The sequence below is a fragment of the Bombina bombina genome, chromosome 7 (assembly GCF_027579735.1).
Source record: "Bombina bombina isolate aBomBom1 chromosome 7, aBomBom1.pri, whole genome shotgun sequence".
In the NCBI taxonomy this organism is placed as follows: Eukaryota; Metazoa; Chordata; class Amphibia; order Anura; family Bombinatoridae; genus Bombina; species Bombina bombina.
In genome coordinates, this window is record NC_069505.1 from 494,975,650 (window position 1) to 495,000,608 (window position 24,959).

General features: G+C 37.6%; 1 long non-coding RNA gene across 1 annotated transcript in view; it reads right to left on the reverse strand.

Moving 5' to 3' along the window:
• Window positions 1-297: 297 nt before the first annotated feature.
• Window positions 298-24,959, reverse strand: part of LOC128666842 (uncharacterized) — a 39,748-nt gene continuing 15,086 nt past the window's right edge. The window contains exon 3 of the long non-coding RNA XR_008403275.1: window positions 298-731. This is a non-coding gene — a long non-coding RNA (uncharacterized LOC128666842). The remainder of the gene's footprint in view (window positions 732-24,959) is intronic.

Here is a 24,959-nt window from a genome sequence, read left to right on the forward strand (position 1 = left end):
TGCGCAGGGCAAAGTACTGAATGACGTAGAACCTATTCCCCATTAGAGCAAGGGGTTAAATAATATACATCTTGCAATCAGGTATGAGAAAATGAGACATTGAGATTATATATATATATATATATATATATATATATATATATATATATATATATATATATATATATATATATATAAAAAAGACTGATGCCATTTCTAATTGATCAGTAATAAGACAAGTGCATGGGCGAAGAATTCCGATTATCCTAGCTTTATGAAGGAATAATCTAGATTTTATAAAAGATACTAAGGCAAATATTTTGCATTGCTTTCTTTTACTACTAGTGTGCAGCATTTAAAGTACATGAAATCACATAAAGAGTTAAAATAATACAGAGAAAAAAGAGCCTACATAACTAGCCAATGAGAGGGCTAGGTTTGAGACAAAGGTAAAAACGGACCAATCAGAGGATACATACTGTCCATAAACAAACCAATGCGCTCGCCATCTTCCTCTTTCTTGCTTGATGCTCATAATAAAGAATTTTCTGAAAAATCACAAGAGTCCAACCAATCATACCAATAGGAATGAGAACCATAAAACATAGAAATCTGGAGAAAACTTGACTTGAAGAACCATCTGGATAGGAATATGAGAGCCAGTGAATCCATTTTGTTTTCCATGAGGCTGAAGAAGAGTTGATTGAAGAAACAAGACTGGATTTAATTAGGGATGTTTGAGTAGTTGGTAACTAAAAATTAAAAAAAATATATATCATTAGATAGAAAAATAGAGTTGGGAAATATTTGTCTCTGTGTCTAACACAATCTAGATTATTCTTTCACAAAGCTAGGATAATCAGCATTTTGTTACAAGACCAGAGACTTCATATTTTGCAAGTTCAAAGCAATCAATTAAATAGATTTAGAGAGGCGTGTTGAATGGGTTTGAAGTAAAAATGTTTAAAAGTTGAATCAGAGGACCAGTCTGCTGCTTTCAAAATTTCCTGAAGAGGAGCAGATTTCAAAAAAAGCTTTAGAAGTGGCAGATCCTCTAAAAGAGTGAGCTGTGAAAGAAACATCAATCCAAGCTTCAGACATCACCCATTTAATCCACCTCGCAATAGTGGTAGAAGAGACAGGAGCATGAGGAGGGGCACAAGGCAGAGGAAGTTGATTGTTAGCAGAGTCTCTAAAGAGTAAAATGTTAGTTTCATAAACTTTTAGACAGGACACCACACAGAAAGAGGGTTCAGCTGGAAAATAAAGGTAGAATACAAAAGAAGACAGGGTTTTAGTTCTACGAGAAATCAGGAAAGTGACACCTTCAGGGGAAAAACATTTAGAGTTAAAACCAGGAGCCCAAACATCAGACACTCTGCGAAATAGAGATAAGACAGAGAAGAGTAGCCAATTTTGCAGAAATTAGTTTTTTAGATAATCATTAGAGAGCCAATATTTAAAAAGTGAAAAAATTAAAACTACACCCCAGAAGAAATTATGTTTCGGGGTATGGGTCTTTTTAACCTAATAGAGTTGAGAAGACGACAAACTAAAGGGTGCTTACCAACGGACAAATTGTTAATATATTCATGTCTAGTAGAAATAGTAGGTCTAGAAAGATTTATAGTTCTATAAGCTTAGATGAGAAAGAAAATGTAAAACGTTAGGTAAAGGAGCTGAAAAGGGATCCAGATGCCTAGGTATGCACCAGCTAGACCATCTGGTCCATGCGGAAATGTAACATTTGTGGGTTCCTGGAGCCCCTGATTCTCGTATGAGAGCTTTAGCTGCATCCAAAAGTTTGTGCAGATTTTGGAGTTCCTGTAATCGGAGCGAGCTACATTTAGTTTAATGGCACGATCGAGCCAGCTGTGACTATACAGCGTGCTCAGATGTGCTTAGAAATAGAACAGACCTGCTCAGTAGAGAAACGAGCGGCAGTCTGTAAAATGGTAAATTATAATAAAATATCTCTGCAATATTTAGATGTGTAATGTTAGCGCTAAGATAATGTTATATAATTCTGCACTAGGTGCAGAATTATATAACATTATTTTTTTTAGGTTTACTGCCCCTTTAAAGTGAGGATTTCCTAAATGGTCTACAAAATTACTTTCTTTCTCGACAAGATGTTTAGATTTTTTAGTGTGTTTTTTAAACATCTTTACTTACGGTTCCAGGGAGGAAAAGGCCGGTTTTACACTGGTGGGATATCCGGAGCCCTGTGTCGTTTCCAGGAGCGGTACCACGCTTTTGTGTACCTCAAAAGAAGGAAAGCTCTGAAATGAGGTCTCATAATCTTAAGTGAAGGTAGGACCGGTGACGGTTTTCACTTGTTTGGCTGAGTCATCTATAATCCCTAAATTTGCCTTATAGACTTCTCTATGCTGCCTATATGCTACCTGATAAGGTCTAATCCACTAAAGATAACTATATCCAGAGAATAAGTTCTACATATCCCATGCTTGAGGGATCTCTATCTACTGGATAGAGTGCTATACTTGACTTTCCACTACTCTTATCAGAAGAGCTGCAGTGCTAAAATATTGTATACAAGGACACTGGAAAATATTTCATGGTTATGTACTGTAATGGTATAAATGACATATAAAACCCAATAATAACTGATGGATAGCTACATTTACTTTCCTTCAATGGCTTGGTGAAGTATAACTGGCATTTGAATCCTAAATTAAGCAATAAAGCTGCTTATACCTTTATTTATTACACTCGCAGCCTGTTGTTTGTTTGTCCTCAGCAAATTTGTTGGATATGTAACAAGTTCATACACCTACTAAGCGTTGGCCAGAGGTTGGAAGTTTCTGGGTTACAAGTTACTCAGTTTTGACACTCCTTAAATGACTTTAAGGCTATAGGAATTTCAAAATTCTACAGTATATTAAAATCTGCTTGGACCCAGTTACCCTAATACTCTGCTTACTGGAGTTAGTTCCCTCATATTCATTCTCAGTGTAATAATTCATATTTTTCATTATGTAGAGTTATATCCTTATGGTCACTGAGTGGAAAAAGAGCTCCTCTATTTGATTGTGCTTAAAATTGTAAACCTTTGTGTCTTTAATATGTGATTACAACCTAGTACTTGCTAGTAGGCTACATAGTTGCTCTCTTATATACTATATATTTTGTCTTAGTCACTGCTATTATCTTAGTTAAATTACAGTTCCTACGCTAAGTGGAAAATATTGTGAATTGTTTTTATTCAGTTGGTCCTCTCTCACGGGGTACACTACCCCATCTAATCACTGTCTTTTAAACTAACTGTATAACACACCACTCACTATTCTCTAAGTATAGTCCTGTTTTTTGTTGGCTCTCTCTTTTCTTCTTTCACTATCCCACCTTTACCCTTTCTTTACTTCCCCCATTTTTTTTTTCTCCTCTCAATTTTTCACATAATTGTTTCCACCTAAATATTTATATGGAAAGATTTTTGTCAAAGAAAGTACCAGCGATGCCAGTCAAAAACAAAGATAGGAAAGTTAGGAACAGCTTTGAATCTAGCTCTGATGCTAAATTGGAATTGAGCAATGTCTCTATTAGTTACTCTGACATCTCTGAAATTTCAAAACAGGTAGCTAACTCTCTTACGCCACAACTTGATCAAATTAAAAATAAGTTGATTCTAATTGCTACTGAAATAAAAAAAAAATTCTACTAGAATAGCAGAGGCAGAGTCTAGAATTTCACATGTTGAAGGCGCATCTATAAAACAAGACCACATTTTACAGGATCACAAAAGTAAAATACTTGAGTTAACTAACAAGCCGGAGGACCTTGAAGATAGGTCTAGGCGCAATAATCTGAAGGTGGTTGGCCTGCCAGAGAGTTCCACGTATCAGAATCTATTATATTTTGCTTCCACACTTTTGCCCCAAATGCTTGGTTTAAAGTTACTAGAACACACAATTCACGTTGAAACGGCACATCAGATAGGTAATATACATTTTTTTAATGAGAAAAGTGTTCCAAAAAGACTCATAATGATCAAATATTTAAACTTTTAGGATAAGACCAATATCTTAAGAGCCTATAGGAAAAAGCAAACCGTGGAAATAGAAAACAATAACATTCTCTTATTTCAAGACTTCTCAGCCCAGACTGCGGCAAAACGTAAGGAGATGGCCCCTTATTGTACTGCTATGATTAACTTGGGACTCTCTGCCAGGCTGATATACCCAGCCAAGATTAAGATTTACATATCTAGAAAACGAGATATTCAGACTGAGCTCACCTCAAGAAGCCCTAAAATTTGTGGATAAATATAAAACTGATAATAGATAAGCAGACTTCCTTATAATCATTGCCAACACGTATGTTTTATTTGTAGAATATGTATTTAATGCATACTATGATTTTGTTGAATAGAATACTTCAACTATATTTTGTGGGGGGGGGGGTTACTTTTCCCTTTTTTTTTCCCCCTCAAAATATTTTTCCTCTATACGTATACTAATATAGATTTTTATGTCCTCGCTTAAGATTTTATCTTGGAACGTAAGGGGTATTACAAGCCCAATAAAAAGGAAACAGATCCTATGCCAACTTAAGAAAAATAAAGCAGACATAGCTCTATTACAAGAGACCCACCTTACTGAAATAGAAAATAAAAAACTTAAAACAAATTAGGTGGGGGAAGTGATCGCCACTCTGTGCACCGCAAGGAAGCGTGGAGAGGCGATCTTTCTGAAAAAGGACTTAGAATATAAGATTATACATCAGGAACTAGACCAATATGAACGGTACATTGTTTTGCAATTAGTTATTAGGAAAAGGTTACTTACTCTTTGTAATGTTTATGGGCCAAATAAGACAGATGAGAAGTTTTGGGTCAAGCTGAAAAATAAACTAATTGTGGTGGGGGACTACAACATGGTATTTAACCATATTGATAGACTTTATTCCCCTAACTCCAAACAGACAATACTAATTAAAAAAAACAACTAGACCACTTAAAACCCTCTGTAGTGGTCTAGTTAAAGATGTTTGGCGGATTCATAATCCTAACAGCCGCAAATTTACTTGTGAGTCCAAGTAATACAGATCCTTTTCACGTATTGATTTTTTCCTAATAACGGATAAAGTTATTCCTTGGCTGACTTACAGGAAGGGTAGTCTAAGAGCTATGGGTTTCCTAGCTATCTTTATAAGAATAATTCATTTAAAAACTGGCTTACTGTGAAATGGCATGAGTATGCTAATCAAAATCGATCAAATAGTCATAAAGCGGCAATCTTCTGAGAATCAGCAAAAGCGGTTCTTAGAGGGGAAATTAAAGGATACAATCTTAAAGGGTCAGTAAACCTTAAAATTAATGTTATATAATTCTGCACATAGTGCAGAATTATATAACATTATATTAGCCAAACCTTCTAACACATAATATTCCCTTTTCATTTTTAACAAAAAACGCCATTTTACAGACCCGCTCTCTGCGCTCTGCTGAACGGGTCTGCTTTTTTTCACAGCGCATCGGGCCAGCTGTATAGTCACAGCCCGGCCCGACCGCATAAGATTAAGTGCAGCTCGCTCCTTTGACAGTTGGACGGCCACCTTAAACATGGAAATTACAACAGACATGGTAAAACGGAGTATAGTGAGATCAAGGAAAGCGACCTTATCAATGACCAATCGAGAATCACACATTAGACTTTTACAGAATGCTTACATACCTCCTAAAATCTACAAGAAATGGAGACCAGAGGCAGAGGGATGTTGTCAGAAATGTAGAGCTCCAAACGCAGACCTACTACACATGTTATGGAGTTGCCCTAAGATAAGTAGGTTCTGGGGGATGGTTACATACTGGTTAAAAAAATTTTTCCAAATGAAATTAGAAATTTCCCCTGACATGATAGTGTTTCTGCAGACCTCGACACCACATCCTGATATTAATGGGAAATGGGTCAGTAATATAATACTTCAAACTCGGAAATTGATCTTTTGGGAATGGCTCGGGACTAGAGCTCCTACGATCACACAACTCAAAGCAAGTTTACAAAACCAATTGATAGGTGAGGCAGTGGATGCTCTGGGAGATGTGCAGGGTAGAACTAAACTGTTCATAAGGAAATGGGAACCATACATTCACACACTGGATATATCTATACAGACGCAAATATTATCCCCTCTTAGAAACACTGAGTTCTTACTAAGTGAACGCCTCAGGGGTAGAGGGGAATTCCTTTACACAGATAGGAATAGAAGTCACGTTGATACTACTTAGTCTACACTTCGAAATCAGTTCTGTTGGAACTGTTGGTGAGGCAGAGAGGCGGTAAATCTGAGTGAGGGAGGGGGAGGTTGGTAGGTCGAGTTATGAAAAGGAAAATTGGAAAAGAAGGTATTGCCAGGATTGGACTTAAGGAAGAAGGAAATAGACTCAATGGCCTCTAGTTATCAAGCCGTCAACCTCAAATACGCTGGAATTCCACAGCGTATTTGTGGCGAGGCTGATTCGACCTAGTTATCAAGCCCTACACACCGGCAAAAGTAGAATCTAGTGACGTAAGCTACGATCTGCCGGACTCAGTCCGACACAGATCGATTCTTACGTCACTCCAGATGTTCCGAACGCAAGTTCGGCACAATCTGACTACTTTTGCTAGTTATCAAATGACTAGCAGGTACGCTTGGCACTTTTCCGGCCCAGCGTACCTGGTTTTCAATCCGCCGCCCTGGAGGTGGCGGATCCCTTGGGCATCAATGGGAGTCTGACCATAGCAAAGTTCATGTTCGCTGCTGCCCGACATCCCATTGATTCCTATGGGAGATGTCTGCACCTAACACCCTAACATGTACCCCGAGTCTAAACACCCCTAATCTGCCCCCCTACACCGCCGCCACCTACATTATACTTATTAACCCCTAAACTGCCGCTCCCGGACCCCGCCGCCACTCTAATAAAATGTTTAACCCCTAAACCGCCGCTCCCGGACCCCGCCGCCACTCTAATAAAATGTTTAACCCCTAAACCGCCACTCCCGGACCCCGCTGCCACTCTAATAAAATGTTTAACCCCTAAACCGCCACTCCCGGACCCCGCCGCCACCTACCTAATACCTATTAACCCCTAATCTGCCCCCCTATACCGCCGCCACCTATAATAAATTTATTAACCCCTAAACCTTAGTCTAACACTAACCCTAACACCCCCCTAACTTAAATATTAATTAAATAAATCTAAATAATATTACTATTATTAACTAAATTATTCCTATTTAAAACTAAATACTTACCTATAAAATAAACCCTAATATAGCTACAATATAACTAATAGTTACATTGTAGCTATTTTAGGATTTATTTTTATTTTACAGGCAACTTTGTATTTATTTTAACTAGGTACAATAGTCCGACACAGATCGATTCTTACGTCACTACAGATGTTCCGAACGCAAGTTCGGCACAATCTGACTACTTTTGCTAGTTATCAAATGACTAGCAGGTACGCTCTGCACTTTTCCGGCCCAGCGTACCTGGTTTTCAATCCGCCGCCCTGGAGGTGGCGGATCCCTTGGGAATCAATGGGAGTCTGACCATAGCGAAAGTTCATGTTCGCCCGACATCCCATTGATTCCTATGGGAGATGTCTGCACCTAACACCCTAACATGTACCCCGAGTCTAAACACCCCTAATCTGCCCCCCGACACCGCCGCCACCTACATTATACTTATTAACCCCTAAACTGCCGCTCCCGGACCCCGCCGCCACTAAATAAATTGTTTAACCCCTAAACCGCCGCTCCCCGGACCCCGCCACCACTCTAATAAAATGTTTAACCCCTAAACCGCCACATCCCGGACCCCGCCGCCACTCGAATAAAATGTTTACCCCCTAAACCGCCGCTCCCCGGACCCCGCCGCCACTCTAATAAAATGTTTAACCCCTAAACCGCCTACTCCCGGACCCCGCCGCCACCTACCTAATACCTATTAACCCCTAATCTGCCCCCCTATACCGCCGCCACCTATAATAAATTATTAACCCCTAAACCTTAGTCTAACACTAACCCTAACACCCCCCTAACTTAAATATTAATTAAATAAATCTAAATAATATTACTATTATTACTAAATTATTCCTATTTAAAACTAAATACTTACCTATAAAATAAACCCTAATATAGCTACAATATAAATAATAGTTACATTGTAGCTATTTTACGATTTATTTTTATTTTACAGGCAACTTTGTATTTATTTTAACTAGGTACAATAGTTATTAAGCCAATCGGATTGAACTTCAATCTGATTGGCTGATAAAATCAGCCAATCAGATTTTTCTTACCTTAATTCCGATTGGCTGATAGAATCCTATCAGCCAATCTGAATTCGAGGGACGCCATCTTGGATGACGTAATTTAAAGGAACCGTCATTCATCGTTAGTCCGTCGGCCAGGAAGGATGCTCCGCGCAGGAGGTCTTGAAGATGGAGCCGCTCCTCGTTGGATGGATGAAGATAGAAGATGCCGTTTGGATGAAGATGTCTACCGTAGGTTCCTCAAGGTAGGGGAGATCTTCAGGGGGTTAGTGTTAGGTTTATTTAAGGGGGGTTTGGGTGGGTTAGAGTAGGTGTATGTGGGTGGTGCGTTGTAATGTTGGGGGGGGGTTGTATTTTTTTTTTTTTTACAGGTAAAAGAGCTGATTACTTTGGGGCAATGCCCCGCAAAAAGCCCTTTTAAGGGCTGGTAAAAGAGCTGATTACTTTGTAATGTAGAATAGGGTAGGGACTTTTATTTTTTTTTATTTTATTAGGGGCTTAGATTAGGTGTAATTAGTTTAAAATTCTTGTAATATTTTTTTTTTTTCCTGTAATTTAGTGTTTGTTTTTTTTTGTAATTTAGTTTAGTTTATTTAATTGTATTTAATTGTAGGTATTTGTAGCTAATTTATTTAATTAATTTAATGATAGTGTAGTGTTAGGTTTAATTGTAACTTAGGATTTATTTTACAGGTAATTTTGTAAATATTTTAACTAGGTAGCTATTAAATAGTTAATAACTAATAGCTATTTTACCTAGTTAAAATAAATACAAAGTTGCCTGTAAAATAAAAATAAATCCTAAAATAGCTACAATATAATTATTAGTTATATTGTAGCTATCTCAGGCCTAGATTTGGAGTTTGGCGTTAGCCGTGAAAACCAGCGTTAGAGGCTCCTAACGCTGGTTTTAGGCTACCGCCGGTATTTGGAGTCACTCAAAATAGGGTCTAACGCTCACTTTTCAGCCGCGACTTTTCCATACCGCAGATCCCCTTACGTCAATTGCGTATCCTATCTTTTCAATGGGATCTTTCTAACTCCGGTATTTAGAGTCGTTTCTGAAGTGAGCGTTAGACATCTAACGACAAAACTCCAGCCGCAGGAAAAAAAGTCAGTAGTTAAGAGCTTTCTGGGCTAACGCCGGTTTATAAAGCTCTTAACTACTGTACTCTAAAGTACACTAACACCCATAAACTACCTATGTACCCCTAAACCGAGGTCCCCCCACATCGCCGACACTCGAATAATTTTTTTTAACCCCTAATCTGCCGACCGCCACCTACGTTATCCTTATGTACCCCTAATCTGCTGCCCCTAACACCGCCGACCCCTGTATTATATTTATTAACCCCTAACCTGCCCCCCACAACGTCGCCTCCACCTACCTACACTTATTAACCCCTAATCTGCCGACCGCAAAGCACCGCCACCTACGTTATCCTTATGTACCCCTAATCTGCTGCCCCTAACACCGCCGACCCCTATATTATATTTATTAACCCCTAATCTGCCCCCCTCAACGTCGCCTCCACCTGCCTACACTTATTAACCCCTAATCTGCCGAGCGGACCTGAGCGCTACTATAATAAAGTTATTAACCCCTAATCCGCTTCACTAACCCTATAATAAATAGTATTAACCCCTAATCTGCCCTCCCTAACATCGCCGACACCTAACTTCAATTATTAACCCCTAATCTGCCGACCGGAGCTCACCGCTATTCTAATAAATGTATTAACCCCTAAAGCTAAGTCTAACCCTAACACTAACACCCCCCTAACTTAAATATAATTTAAATCTAACGAAATTAATTATCTCTTATTAAATAAATTATTCCTATTTAAAGCTAAATACTTACCTGTAAAATAAATCCTAATATAGCTACAATATAAATTATAATTATATTATAGCTATTTTAGGATTAATATTTATTTTACAGGTAACTTTGTATTTATTTTAACCAGGTACAATAGCTATTAAATAGTTAAGAACTATTTAATAGCTGAAATAGTTAAAATAATTACAAATTTACCTGTAAAAGAAATCCTAACCTAAGTTACAATTAAACCTAACACTATACTATCAATAAATTAATTAAATAAACTACCTACAATTAACCTAACACTACACTATCAATACATTAATTAAATACAATTGCTACAAATAAATACAATTAAATAAACTTGCTAAAGTACAAAAAATAAAAAAGAACTAAGTTACAAAAAATAAAAAAATATTTACAAACATAAGAAAAATATTACAACAATTTTAAACTAATTACACCTACTCTAAGCCCCCTAATAAAATAACAAAGCCCCCCAAAATAAAAAAATGCCCTATTCTAAATAACTAAAGTTCAAAGCTCTTTTACCTTACCAGCCCTGAACAGGGCCCTTTGCGGGGCATGCCCAAAGAAGTTCAGCTCTTTTGCCTGTAAAAGAAAAAATACAATACCCAAGCCCCCCAACATTACAACCCACCACCCACATACCCCTAATCTAACCCAAACCCCCCTTAAATAAACCTAACACTAAGCCCCTGAAGATCTTCCTACCTTATCTTCACCTCACCAGGTTCAACGATCTGTCCAGAAGAGCTCCTCCGATGTCCTGATCCAAGCCCAAGCGAGGGGCTGAAGAGGTCCATGATCCGGCTGAAGTCTTCATCCAAGCGGGAGCTGAAGAGGTCCATGATCCGGATGAAGTCTTCTATCAACGGCATCTTCAATCTTCTTTCTTCCGGATTCATCTTGCAGACCTCCGACGCGGAACATCCTGCTGGGCCGACGGACTAAAGACGAATGACGGTTCCTTTAAGGGACGTCATCCAAGATGGCGTCCCTCGAATTCCGATTGGCTGATAGGATTCTATCAGCCAATCGGAATTAAGGTAGGAATATTCTGATTGGCTGATGGAATCAGCCAATCAGAATCAAGTTCAATCCGATTGGCTGATCCAATCAGCCAATCAGATTGAGCTCGCATTCTATTGGCTGATCGGAACAGCCAATAGATTGCGAGCTCAATCTGATTGGCTGATTGAATCAGCAAATCGGATTGAACTTGAATCTGATTGGCTGATTCCATCAGCCAATCAGAATATTCCTACCTTAATTCCGATTGGCTGATAGAATCCTATCAGCCAATCGGAATTCGAGGGACGCCATCTTGGATGACGTCCCTTAAAGGAACCGTCTTTAGTCCGTCGGCCCAGCAGGATGTTCCGCGTCGGAGGTCTGCAAGATGGATCCGGAAGAAAGAAGATTGAAGATGCCGTTGATAGAAGACTTCATCCGGATCATGGACCTCTTCAGCTCCCGCTTGGATGAAGACTTCAGCCGGATCATGGACCTCTTCAGCCCCCCGCTTGGGCTTGGATCAGGACATCGGAGGAGCTCTTCAGGACGGATCGGTGAACCTGGTATGGTGAAGATAAGGTAGGAAGATCTTCAGGGGCTTAGTGTTAGGTTTATTTAAGGGGGGTTTGGGTTAGATTAGGGGTATGTGGGTGGTGGGTTGTAATGTTGGGGGCTTGGCTATTGTATTTTTTCTTTTACAGGCAAAAGAGCTGAACTTCTTGGGGCATGCCCCGCAAAGGGCCCTGTTCAGGGCTGGTAAGGTAAAAGAGCTTTGAACTTTAGTTATTTAGAATAGGGTAGGGCATTTTTTTATTTTGGGGGGCTTTGTTATTTTATTAGGGGGCTTAGAGTAGGTGTAATTAGTTTAAAATTGTTGTAATATTTTTCTTATGTTTGTAAATATTTTTTTATTTTTGTAACTTAGTTCTTTTTTATTTTTTGTACTTTAGCTAGTTTATTTAATTGTATTTATTTGTAGGAATTGTATTTAATTTATTTATTGATAGTGTAGTGTTAGGTTAATTGTAGGTAATTGTAGGTAGTTTATTTAATTAATTTATTGATAGTATAGTGTTAGGTTTAATTGTAACTTAGGTTAGGATTTCTTTTACAGGTAAATTTGTAATTATTTTAACTATTTTAGCTATTAAATAGTTCTTAACTATTTAATAGCTATTGTACCTGGTTAAAATAAATACAGTTACCTGTAAAATAAATATTAATCCTAAAATAGCTATAATATAATTATAATTTATATTGTAGCTATATTAGGATTTATTTTACAGGTAAGTATTTAGCTTTAAATAGGAATAATTTATTTAATAAGAGTTAATTTATTTCGTTAGATTTAAATTATATTTAATTTAGGGGGGTGTTAGTGTTAGGGTTAGACTTAGCTTTAGGGGTTAATACATTTATTAGAATAGCGATGAGCTCCGGTCGGCAGATTAGGGGTTAATAATTGAAGTTAGGTGTCGGCGATGTTAGGGAGGGCAGATTAGGGGTTAATACTATTTATTATAGGGTTAGTGAGGCGGATTAGGGGTTAATAACTTTATTATAGTAGCGCTCAGGTCCGGTCGGCAGATTAGGGGTTAATAAGTGTAGGCAGGTGGAGGCGACGTTGTGGGGGGCAGATTAGGGGTTAATAAATATAATATAGGGGTCGGCGATGTTAGGGCAGCAGATTAGGGGTACATAGGGATAATGTAAGTAGCGGCGGTTTACGGAGCGGCAGATTAGGGGTTAAAAATAATATGCAGGGGTCAGCAATAGCGGGGGCGGCAGATTAGGGGTTAATAAGTGTAAGGTTAGGGGTGTTTAGACTCGGGGTACATGTTGGAGTGTTAAGTGCAGACGTAGGAAGGGTTACCGCATAGCAAACAATGGGGCTGCGTTAGGAGCTGAACGCGGCTTTTTTGCAGGTGTTAGGTTTTTTTTCAGCTCAAACAGCCCCATTGTTTCCTATGGGGGAATCGTGCACGATCACGTTTTTGAGGCTGGCCGCGTCCGTAAGCAACTCTGGTATCGAGAGTTGAAGCTGCGTTAAAAATGCTCTACGCTCCTTTTTTGGAGCCTAACGCAGCCTTTATGTGGACTCTCAATACCAGAGTTATTTTTATGGTGCGGCCAGAAAAAAGCCGGCGTTAGTTTTTCGGGTCGTTACCGACAAAACTCCAAATCTAGCCGTTAGGGTTTATTTTATAGGTAAGTATTTATTTTTAAATAGGAATAATTTAGTTAATAATAGTAATTTTTATTTAGATTTATTAAAATAATATTTAAGTTGGGGGGGGTAGGGTTAGTGTTAGACTTAGGTTTAGGGGTTAATCATTTTAATATAGGTGGCGGCGGTATAGGGGGGGCAGGATAGGGGTTAATAAGTGTAATATTGGTGGCGGCGGGGTCCGGGAGCGGCGGTTTAGGGGTTAATGAGTTTAATGTAGATTGCGGCGGTGTAGTGGGGGGCAGGATAGGGGTTAATAACTTTAAGATAGGTGGCGGTGGGCTCCGGGTGCGGCGGTTTAGGGGTTAAACAATTATTTATTTGCGGCGGGGTCCGGGATCCGCAGGATAGGGGTTAATAACTGGAATATAGGTGGCGGCGGTGTAGTGGGGGGCAGGATTGGGGTTAATAGGTATAATGTAGGTGGCGGCGGGGTCCGGGAGCGACGGTTTAGGGGTTAATACATTTATTATTGTTGCGTCAGGGTCCAGGAGCGGCGGTTTAGGGGGTAATAACTTTATTTAGGTGCGGGGGGCTCCGGGAGTGGCGGTTTAGGGGGTAAAACAGTGTAGTTTAGTGTGAGTGCTTAGTGACAGGCTATCAAAAAAGCTGTGAAGAAGCCGATGAACAGCGAGATCGATGACTGTTAGTTAACAACAGTCCGCTGCTCATCGATCCGTACTTGGTGCGCAGGCTTCTTGACAGCTTTTTTGATAACTATGGAGAGCGTATTCCGGTCCGCGGCGGCGATGGTAGGCGAGCGTATTGGGCCGGCGAATGCAGCTAAGTAGATGGCTTCATAACTAGAGGCCATTGTTTTGAAATCACATTTGTTTAGAAATTGTATGTTATTTCATGACAACCTTTGGTTGAAAAATAAAGTTTATAAAAAAAAAATATGCCGACAGCATACGCTGTCTACATTTATCATTGCAAAATACAAAGTCAATTGACTCAGCACACAACGGTCCCTGTGCCAGCCACTCAAGAGACCCACTCTAGTCTCTAAAGTAATATCCAAACACACTCCAAAAAGAGTAGCAGCAAACAATTGTGTTTATTGGGTACAACACAGCATTAACAGCAACGTTTCGGTATTGCTACCTTATTCATGCTAAACATCATACTGCAATGATTCTATTTAAACCTAAACACCACTAGGTGGCGCTGCAGGTTCAACTTCCTATTAACTCTTTACATCAAAAATATTTTATACATCAAAAAACATTAAAAAACTCTATAATATATTAATTATAATTAAATTACAAAACAAATATTTATAGAATCATGTTATTTTCTCAAATACAGATTAATTTATGAAAAAATACAAAATTAATTCATAAAAAATTATTATAGAAAGACAGACATATCCAAATCTTTATTTAACCCATTTGGTTCCATAGTGCCTAATTTCCAAATCCAGAAACTTTCTCTCTGTTTAAGGAGAAGTTCTCTATTCCCTAACCTTCTTGGTATTTCTATTTTCTCAATAATTTGAAAGCGCAATTGCCCAATTGAATGGCCCATTTCTACAAAATGTTGTGCTACTGGCGCTTTAAAATTCTTAATTCGAATAGAGCTTTTATGTTCAATTATCCTATCTTTGATAGTTCTGGTCGTCTCTCCGACGTAGCCACGCCCACAGGGGCATTTAATTAAATAAACCACATAAGTGGTTAAGCAAGTATGAAAGCCATTAATTTTAAACTTTTTTCCCGTAGTTGGATGCACAAATGTGGGCCCTTTAATCATGTTGTTACAACAAGAGCATCCCAAACAGGGATAACTCCCTTCATTCTTACTTTTAATGAATTTTTGTGTTGACTTAATATTTGTCCCTATATCTGCTCTAACTAATTGTTGTTTCAAATTAAAACTCTGTTTATACGCTGGCATGGGTAAGTTCTTAAATTCTTTAATTTGGGGGTTACATTCAGAGAGTATAGACCAATGTTTTCTCAGGATATATTGGATTTGGTTAGACTGGGAATTAAATTCAGATACAAATATGAGGCGATCCTCTTTATTATTTTCCTTCTGTTTAGTTTTAAGTAAACCTTCTCTAGGAACAGAAAGTGCATGATTAATTTCAGCTTCTAATATATCTGATGGGTATCCTCTTTTAGAAAATCTGTCTGCCATTTCTATCATTCTTTTTCTTACTAGATTTTCATCAGTAATAATTCTGCGGGCTCGTAAGAACTGACTACGGGGAAGAGCCTTCAGGAGGGATCCAGGATGGGCACTATCAAAGTGCAATAAACTATTCCTGTCTGTTTCTTTTCTAAATAAGTCAACCTTCAACTCTCTTCCTTCCTTAATAATCCTAGTGTCAAGAAAAGCAATATTACTCTCACTCCAAGTTAGCTTAAATTTTATGTGGCCAGATGCTCCATTTATATCCTCCACAAATTTAAGTAGGGATCCAACGTCGCCCCACCATATCCCAAAGATATCATCGATATAGCGCCACCAACAGGCGCCATACCGATGAAATCCAGGATTGGAAAAAACAAACTTTTCTTCGAATACATTCATAAAAATGTTAGCGTAATTCGGGGCGACGTTGGACCCCATTGCAGTCCCTTGTATCTGAAGAAAAAATTCATCTCCAAATAAAAAGTAATTACAATAAAGAATTAATTCTAATAGCTGAAGGAGAAAGTGAACCTGGGCTTTAGAATAGTTTTTATCCATATCTAACACCATCTTAACTGCACCCATACCGCTCTCGTGAGTAATTGATGTATATAAACTTTCTACATCTAAACTATATAGAATAAACTTGTCAGATTCAAAAACCAAGGTGTCTATCTTTCTTAAAAAGTCACTTGTGTCTTTCAAAAAAGAATTGGATATTTCAACAAATGGTCTAAGAATACGGTCTAGAAAGATAGACACATTGGTCAAGATAGACTGATTACTAGCCACAATTGGGCGGCCTGGGGGTTCAAGTAAATTTTTATGCACTTTTGGAAGTGTATAGAGCACAGGAGTGCAAGGGTGCTCTATATATAGAAATTTAAACAAATCTTTACCAATAAGACCATAGTTCAATGCTCTCTGACATATTTTTTTCAACTCATTCTGAATCAGGAATACAGGGTTATTTGGCAATTTCTTGTACACATCGGACTTACTTAATTGTTGTTTAATTTCTTCCACATAGTAATTCTTATCTAGGGCTATAATCGCCCCGCCCTTATCAGCACGCTTCAAAATAATGTCATCCCTCGCTTTTAAAGTTTTTAAAGCAGCTACATTCTTTGCATTAAAGTTACTTTTTTGTTTTTTAGTGTAACCAAATTTATTAGATACAGGACTACACCTTTCATTATGTTTCTTTTTGTCAGTGTCAGCTTGTAATTTAGCTATATCATGTTCTACAAGATTAATGTATGTCTCTATGCTATGGTTGTTTTGTGGTGGTAAAAAAGTGCTTTTGTTTTTTAAACCAAGCTTAGGTAGATTAAATACAGACTGTTCAGATTCTAATTTAGTACTCTGTTGCAGATTACACATAAACCCTTTTAACCTTAAATTACGGTAGAACTTAAATAAATCTTTGCTAAGTTGGAAAAAGTCACAATCTCTTCTGGGACAGAAGGACAGTCCTTTATTAAGAGTGCACAGTTCATCTTGCGAAAGTTCAGCCTTGGAAATATTAATCACTGTATCTTCTACTTCTTTATCACTAGCAAACAAATTAGCAGCTACCTTTAAGACCTTACCCGGCCCGGCATTTACTTGCCCCTTCTCGGTCTCAATTGCTTTTTCTTTTCTTTCTCTTTTTTCTGATCGGCGGTGTTTCCGGCCGCCACGCCGATGTCGGATTCGGAGTCCCCCGGTGACGTATCGGAGGATCCGGTACTACTTCCACTCTTCATGGGGTAACGATTCCTACGCCTTTGGAAACCGGAAGCTTGTCTTCTGCTTACTCCTTCCGGATCATACTTCCAACGGTAAACCCTATTTTGAAGGTAATCGTTCTCATCTCTTGAAAACTTTGATCTTTTTCGTTCTTCTATTACCTTTTTCAGGTCTTCAATTTTAGAGTTCACCTCTTTTAGTAGTTTCGTTGCTTCATTAAGAGATAGTCCGCTCTTGATTTCAGCCTCCATAGATGCCAATTTCTCATCCTGCTCTGCAATCTCTGCATTCAGGCAGTCGACAGTAAGTACCATCAAATCCATAGAGCACTTGTTTAAGATATGTTCAAATCTCTCGCAGTAGGTTGTATTCTCTTTCATTAGAGTTGGACGTGTGCTCATTCTGAGCCCTCTAGGGATTCTTTTCACCCTGTGATATTCCGCAAGGGTGGCGGCATGCAAATCATAGGCTACTCTTTTTTTCTGTAATCTTTCGAAATCCTTTGCAATCGATTCAGAAGGTGCTGTTTTTAGGAAATCTCTTGATCCTTTAGTCAAAGTTGTAATGCGAGCTGCTTCTACATCTGTATATGAGAAAGTCTTTAACTCTTGTTGTGTAGTATCCATGTTCCAAAATCACAGGTAAATTCCTTATCAGGACCTAGGTGCACGAGTCGAGTGGATACAGTATCCAAAATACAAAGTCAATTGACTCAGCACACAACGGTCCCTGTGCCAGCCACTCAAGAGACCCACTCTAGTCTCTAAAGTAATATCCAAACACACTCCAAAAAGAGTAGCAGCAAACAATTGTGTTTATTGGGTACAACACAGCATTAACAGCAACGTTTCGGTATTGCTACCTTATTCATGCTAAACATCATACTGCAATGATTCTATTTAAACCTAAACACCACTAGGTGGCGCTGCAGGTTCAACTTCCTATTAACTCTTTACATCAAAAATATTTTATACATCAAAAAACATTAAAAAAACTCTATAATATATTAATTATAATTAAATTACAAAAACAAATATTTATAGAATCATGTTATTTTCTCAAATACAGATTAATTTATGAAAAAATACAAAATTAATTCATAAAAAATTATTATAGAAAGACAGACATATCCAAATCTTTATTTAACCCATTTGGTTCCATAGTGCCTAATTTCCAAATCCAGAAACTTTCTCTCTGTTTAAGGAGAAGTTCTCTATTCCCTAACCTTCTTGGTATTTCTATTTTCTCAATAATTTGAAAGCGCAATTGCCCAATTGAATGGCCCATTTCTACAAAATGTTGTGCTACTGGCGCTTTAAAATTCTTAATTCGAATAGAGCTTTTATGTTCAATTATCCTATCTTTGATAGTTCTGGTCGTCTCTCCGACGTAGCCACGCCCACAGGGGCATTTAATTAAATAAACCACATAAGTGGTTAAGCAAGTATGAAAGCCATTAATTTTAAACTTTTTTCCCGTAGTTGGATGCACAAATGTGGGCCCTTTAATCATGTTGTTACAACAAGAGCATCCCAAACAGGGATAACTCCCTTCATTCTTACTTTTAATGAATTTTTGTGTTGACTTAATATTTGTCCCTATATCTGCTCTAACTAATTGTTGTTTCAAATTAAAACTCTGTTTATACGCTGGCATGGGTAAGTTCTTAAATTCTTTAATTTGGGGGTTACATTCAGAGAGTATAGACCAATGTTTTCTCAGGATATATTGGATTTGGTTAGACTTTTTCCAACTTAGCAAAGATTTATTTAAGTTCTACCGTAATTTAAGGTTAAAAGGGTTTATGTGTAATCTGCAACAGAGTACTAAATTAGAATCTGAACAGTCTGTATTTAATCTACCTAAGCTTGGTTTAAAAAAACAAAAGCACTTTTTTACCACCACAAAAACAACCATAGCATAGAGACATACATTAATCTTGTAGAACATGATATAGCTAAATTACAAGCTGACACTGACAAAAAGAAACATAATGAAAGGTGTAGTTCCTGTATCTAATAAATTTGGTTACACTAAAAAACAAAAAAGTAACTTTAATGCAAAGAAGTAGCTGCTTTAAAAACTTTATAAAAGCGAGGGATGACATTATTTTGAAGCGTGCTGATAAGGGCGGGGGCGATTATAGCCCTAGATAAGAATTACTATGTGGAAGAAATTAAAACAACAATTAAGTAAGTCCGATGTGTACAAGAAATTGTCCATAATAACCCTGTATTCCTGATTCAGAATGAGTTGAAAAAAATATGTCAGAGAGCATTGGAACTATGGTCTTATTGGTAAAGATTTGTTTAAATTTCTATATAATAGAGCACCCTGCACTCCTGTGCTCTATACACTTCCAAAAGTGCATAAAAATTTTACTTGAACCCCCAGGGCCGACCAATTGTGGCTAGTAATCAGTCTATCTTGACCAATGTGTCTATCTTTCTAGACCGTATTCTTAGACCATTTGTTGAAATACCAATTCTTTTTTGAAAGACACAAGTGACTTTTTAAGAAAGATAGACACCTTGGTTTTTGAATCTGACAGAGTTTATTCTATATAGTTTAGATGTAGAAAGTTTATATACATCAATTACTCACGAGAGCGGTAATGGGTGCAGTTAAGATGGTGTTAGATATGGATAAAAACTATTCTAAAGCCCAGGTTCACTTTCTCCTTCAGCTATTAGAATTAATTTCTTTATTGTAATTACTTTTTATTTGGAGATGAATTTTTTCTTCAGATACAAGGGACTGCAATGGGGTCCCAACGTCGCCCCGAATTACGCTAACATTTTTATGAATGTATTCGAAGAAAAGTTTGTTTTTTTCCAATCCTGGATTTCATCGGTATGCGCCTGTTGGTGGCGCTATATCGATGATATCTTTGGGATATGGTGGGGCGACGTTGGATCCCTACTTAAATTTGTTGGAGGATATAAATGGAGCATCTGGCCACATAAAATTTAAGCTAACTTGGAGTGAGAGTAATATTGCTTTCTTGACACTAGGATTATTAAGGAAGGAAGAGAGTTGAAGGGTGACTTATTTAGAAAAGAAACAGACAGGAATAGTTTATTGCACTTTGATAGTGCCCATCTGGATCCCTCCTGAAGGCTCTTCCCCGTAGTCAGTTCTTACGAGCCCGCAGAGAATTATTACTGATGAAAATCTAGTAGAAAAAGAATGATAGAAATGGCAGACAGATTTTCTAAAAGAGATACCCATCAGATATATTAGAAGCTGAAATTAATCATGCACTTTCTGTTCCTAGAGAAGGTTTACTTAAACTAAACAGAAGAAAATAATAAAGAGATCGCCTCATATTGTATCTGAATTTAATTCCCAGTCTAACCAAATCCAATATTCCTGAGAAAACATTGGTCTATACTCTCTGAATGTAACCCCCAAATTAAAGAATTTAAGACTTACCCATGCCAGCGTATAAACAGAGTTTTAATTTGAAACAACAATTAGTTAGAGCAGATATAGGGACAAATATTAAGTCAACACAAAAATTCATTAAAAGTAAGAATGAAGGGAGTTATCCCTGTTTGGGATGCTCTTGTTTGTAACAACATGATTAAAGGGCCCACATTTGTGCATCTACAACTACGGGAAAAAAGTTTAAAATTAATGGCTTTCATACTTGCTTAACCACTTATGTGGTTTATTTAATTAAATGCCCCTGTGGGCGTGGCTACGTCGGAGAGACGACCAGAACTATCAAAGATAGGATAATTGAACATTAAAAGCTCTATTCGAATTAAGAATTTAAAGCGCCAGTAGCACAACATTTTGTAGAATATGGGCCATTCAATTGGGCATTTGCGCTTTCAAATTATTGAAGAAAATAGAAATAGCAAGAAGGTTAGGGATAAGAGAACTTCTCCTTAAACAGAGAGAAAGTTTCTGGATTTGGAAATTAGGCACTATGGAACCAAATGGGTTAAATAAAGATTTGGATATGTCTGTCTTTCTATAATAATTTTTTATGAATTAATTTTGTATTTTTTCATAAATTAATCTGTATTTGAGAAAATAACATGATTCTATAAATATTTGTTTTTGTAATTTAATTATAATTAATATATTATAGAGTTTTTTAATGTTTTTTGATGTATAAAATATTTTTGATGTAAAGAGTTAATAGGAAGTTGAACCTGCAGCGCCACCTAGTGGTGTTTAGGTTTAAATAGAATCATTGCAGTATGATGTTTAGCATGAATAAGGTAGCAATACCGAAACGTTGCTGTTAATGCTGTGTTGTACCCAATAAACACAATTGTTTGCTGCTACTCTTTTTGGAGTGTGTTTACATTTATCATTGCACCAGCAGTTCTTGTGAACTGCTGGTGCAATACCGCTCCCTGCAGATTTGCGGCCAATTGCCCGCTAGCAGGGGGTTGTCAATCAACCTGATCGTATTCCATCGGGCTGATTGCTGTCCACCACCTCAGAGGTGACGGACGAGTTAAGGAGCAGCGATCTTAGGATCGCTGCTTCTTAACATCCGCTTCAGGTGGAACTGAAGCGGAGTGGGTTGGTAGCAGCATCCGCTGCTTCATAAATCGACCCCTTATAGTCCAATATATTTTTTAAATTCTGACTACAAACTTAACAACTATTTTAGCCTGCAGACTTAAAGGGGTCCTTGACCCTCTAATACATGTGAATCAGGTTGGCTTTATAGAAAAGTGGAATCCCTCTGCCAACATTCAAAAAGTTTTTCTATTATTAGACTCTTACTGGAATGGTAATGAACCTGTTAGGTCAAAAAAATTGCATTATTTAGCTATCCTGTCTATTGAAGCCCAAAAGGCATTCAACTCAATTACTTGGAATCACCTATTTTATACCATGGGTTAATTTGGGTTTAAACATCAATTTCTTAATTGTATACAACTTCTATATTGTAAGGCATCTTCTGCAATCTATATAAATGTACCCCTTTCAAAGTTTTAATATGGCTAGTGGTAAGAGGTAGGGATGCCCAATTTCGCCCCTACTCTTTAATTTGCCGATCGAACCCCTGGCCATAGTCATGAGGAATAGACTTTAAGGGATCCCTCTTGGGGAAAAAAAATCAAGCTATTACTGTATGTGGACGATTTATTACTATTCCTCAACGATACGCAAACAGAAATTCCACTGGCCTTAGAAATGATCCAGGAATTTGGTTCCTTTTCTGGATACAAAATGATTGCCTCTAAGTCAGAAATTCTTTGGTTAAATTCTCCTCTAAAGAATACAATTTATACATATTTAGAGATTAAATTAAATTTAGAATTTGTATGAATCCTTCACGATGGTACACAATAAACTATCACACCCCTGTTCACTAAAATTAAACAAGAATTGAGTAACTGGTCACAACTACCCCTATTGTTAATGGCTAAAGGTTATTTAATTAAAATGATCATATTGCCGAAGCTGCTATATTTAATGCAGAATATTCCTATTCTTTTATCTAAAAAGTACATTAACTATTTAAACACTCTTTTTTAGGATTTTTCTGTGGGGGAACGGTAGAAATCGAGTTGCTCTAGATAAGCTGACCCAACTTTGACAATTCGGAGGGCTCGCTTTCCCAACAATGTCCATCTATAATAAATTTCTGTGAAAAGGAATCTGTCAGGTTTTTTTCCCTGTTTTGTTTGCCATGTGCTGCTGGCAGCCATTTTACTCACCTCTCTTGCTGACTATGGTGCATTGTGGGGGATGCTGCTCATTTCCTGCACTTCCTTTTATGGCCAGACTGGTGTGCATCATCTGTGTGAGACAGGATGCAGTCTCAGAATTGTGGTCATCACTTATTATTTAAAGGGCCTCTGTTCAGTATGCTTTGCCTTTGCGTTGTCTCAGACCTGTTTGTGAGAGTTCCTGTGTATTACCTGGCTTTCTGACGTCCTTCCTGGTTCCTGATCCCTGGCTTGTTCCTGACTCTGCTGTTTTCCTGATTCCGGCTCATCTGACTACTCGCTTTGGCTCCTGATTCGGCTCATATGACTATTCGTTTTGGCTCCTGACTTGGCTCGTCTGACTACCAGCTCTGGTTTTGACTTCTGGCTTGTTATTTGACTTGTGGACTTTTTATTATTTTTTGTTATTAATAAAGGTGTGATTATTTTCGCACTTCTCGTCTCAGTCTGATTCCTGGCACCCTGACAGAATCACAAACAAGGGCGCCTCCTAGTGTGACACTGATGATATGTGAGATTGGTATATACTTATCAAAACATACTCACAAGTGTGCCAGCACCCAATTGTGTTTAGAAGGAAACAGCCAGGGGAGCCTGCTATTTTTTTAATATACATATTTTTTAAAACAAATTTGTAAAATAAAATCTTATTTTTTTTAGATTTTTGGAAGTCTGAGCTTTAATTATCCAGCTCACAGCAATAGGAGCAGTCAATAGGATTTCCCCTGCTCTTTGGATCAGTGAGCTGGGACACTTAAGAGTTCCCAGTACGCCCCACTAAGCACAATTGGGTGCTGCCACACTTGTGAGTATGTTTTGATAAGTATATACCAATCTCACATATCATCAGTGTTACACTAGGAGGCGCCCTTGTTTGTGATTCCTTTTCAAAGAAGTTTATTGGAGCGAGCAGTGTTTTTACACAAGGAGCAAGCCATCAATTATCATTTCCTGATCCAGGGAAGGGATCCATACGGAGTATTTGGAAAGACACAGAATACCATTGGACTTTTTTTTTATCAGATAAGACATTACTGAAACCTAATTGGGTTTATGCTCATAGGTGTTAATATTTACACCTTTTTTATTTTCAAGTGTGTTTTTATTTTATGCACACAGGTGTTTTTTAATGTTTTTTTTTATTATAGATTGTTGATTTTTTACTATATTATCTTTATCAATTCACTTTGTGCAGGAGACAATTGAGTATCACAATCAAACCAGGTGATTAGTAAATAGCACCCCCTAGAGTTGTAGCATTTCTTTTTGTTATTAACAGTTGAGATCATTATCCATATAAAATTGTTTGTGTCCATCCAAAGTGGCCATGGACTGGCTCACAGGTGATTATATAGCCTCCTTAGAAATAGAGAAGAAATTAGTCTACCCTTTTTCTTTAACTGCCTTACTACACTGTCCAAATGAAAAGGTCCCCAACAAAATTAAGAAAAAATGTTCCTTCTATCATATTATTAAAGCATGGCAACAACTGAGATCTAATTTAAAGCTAAACCCTTTCCTTTCAAAACTTTTAACAATTGTAGGCAATCCATGCTTTGTTTCGGGTCTGAATAACAAATTATTTACTAGATGGCCTCATATATTTGCTTCAATTTAAGGAAGTAGGTTCATGTGGGGTGCTCACTTTTGATACTCTAAAAGCAGATTTTGGACTGAATAACATAGATTTCTATGCCTATTTACAAGTTTGACACTGGTACCGTGAGACTATTAAAGACCCTAACACAATATGGACTCACTTGGGTATACGCTCGGGACTATCTCTTTTTAAATTAGGAATTCACTTTATAAGTTTCTGGTACAAATTAATTATTTCCACCTTAGGAAGTCTTCATGTGTATAATATATGCACAAGGTGGCAATATGATGTAGTAGAAATCTACTAGATTATGTTAAAGCATAGTATATCCAAAGTGGAACATGCCACACCATCAGCAGCATGGTGCGAGTCATATTTTAAAATAGTTAATAGAGTATATATATCACCTGATAGAATCAATACATGGTACC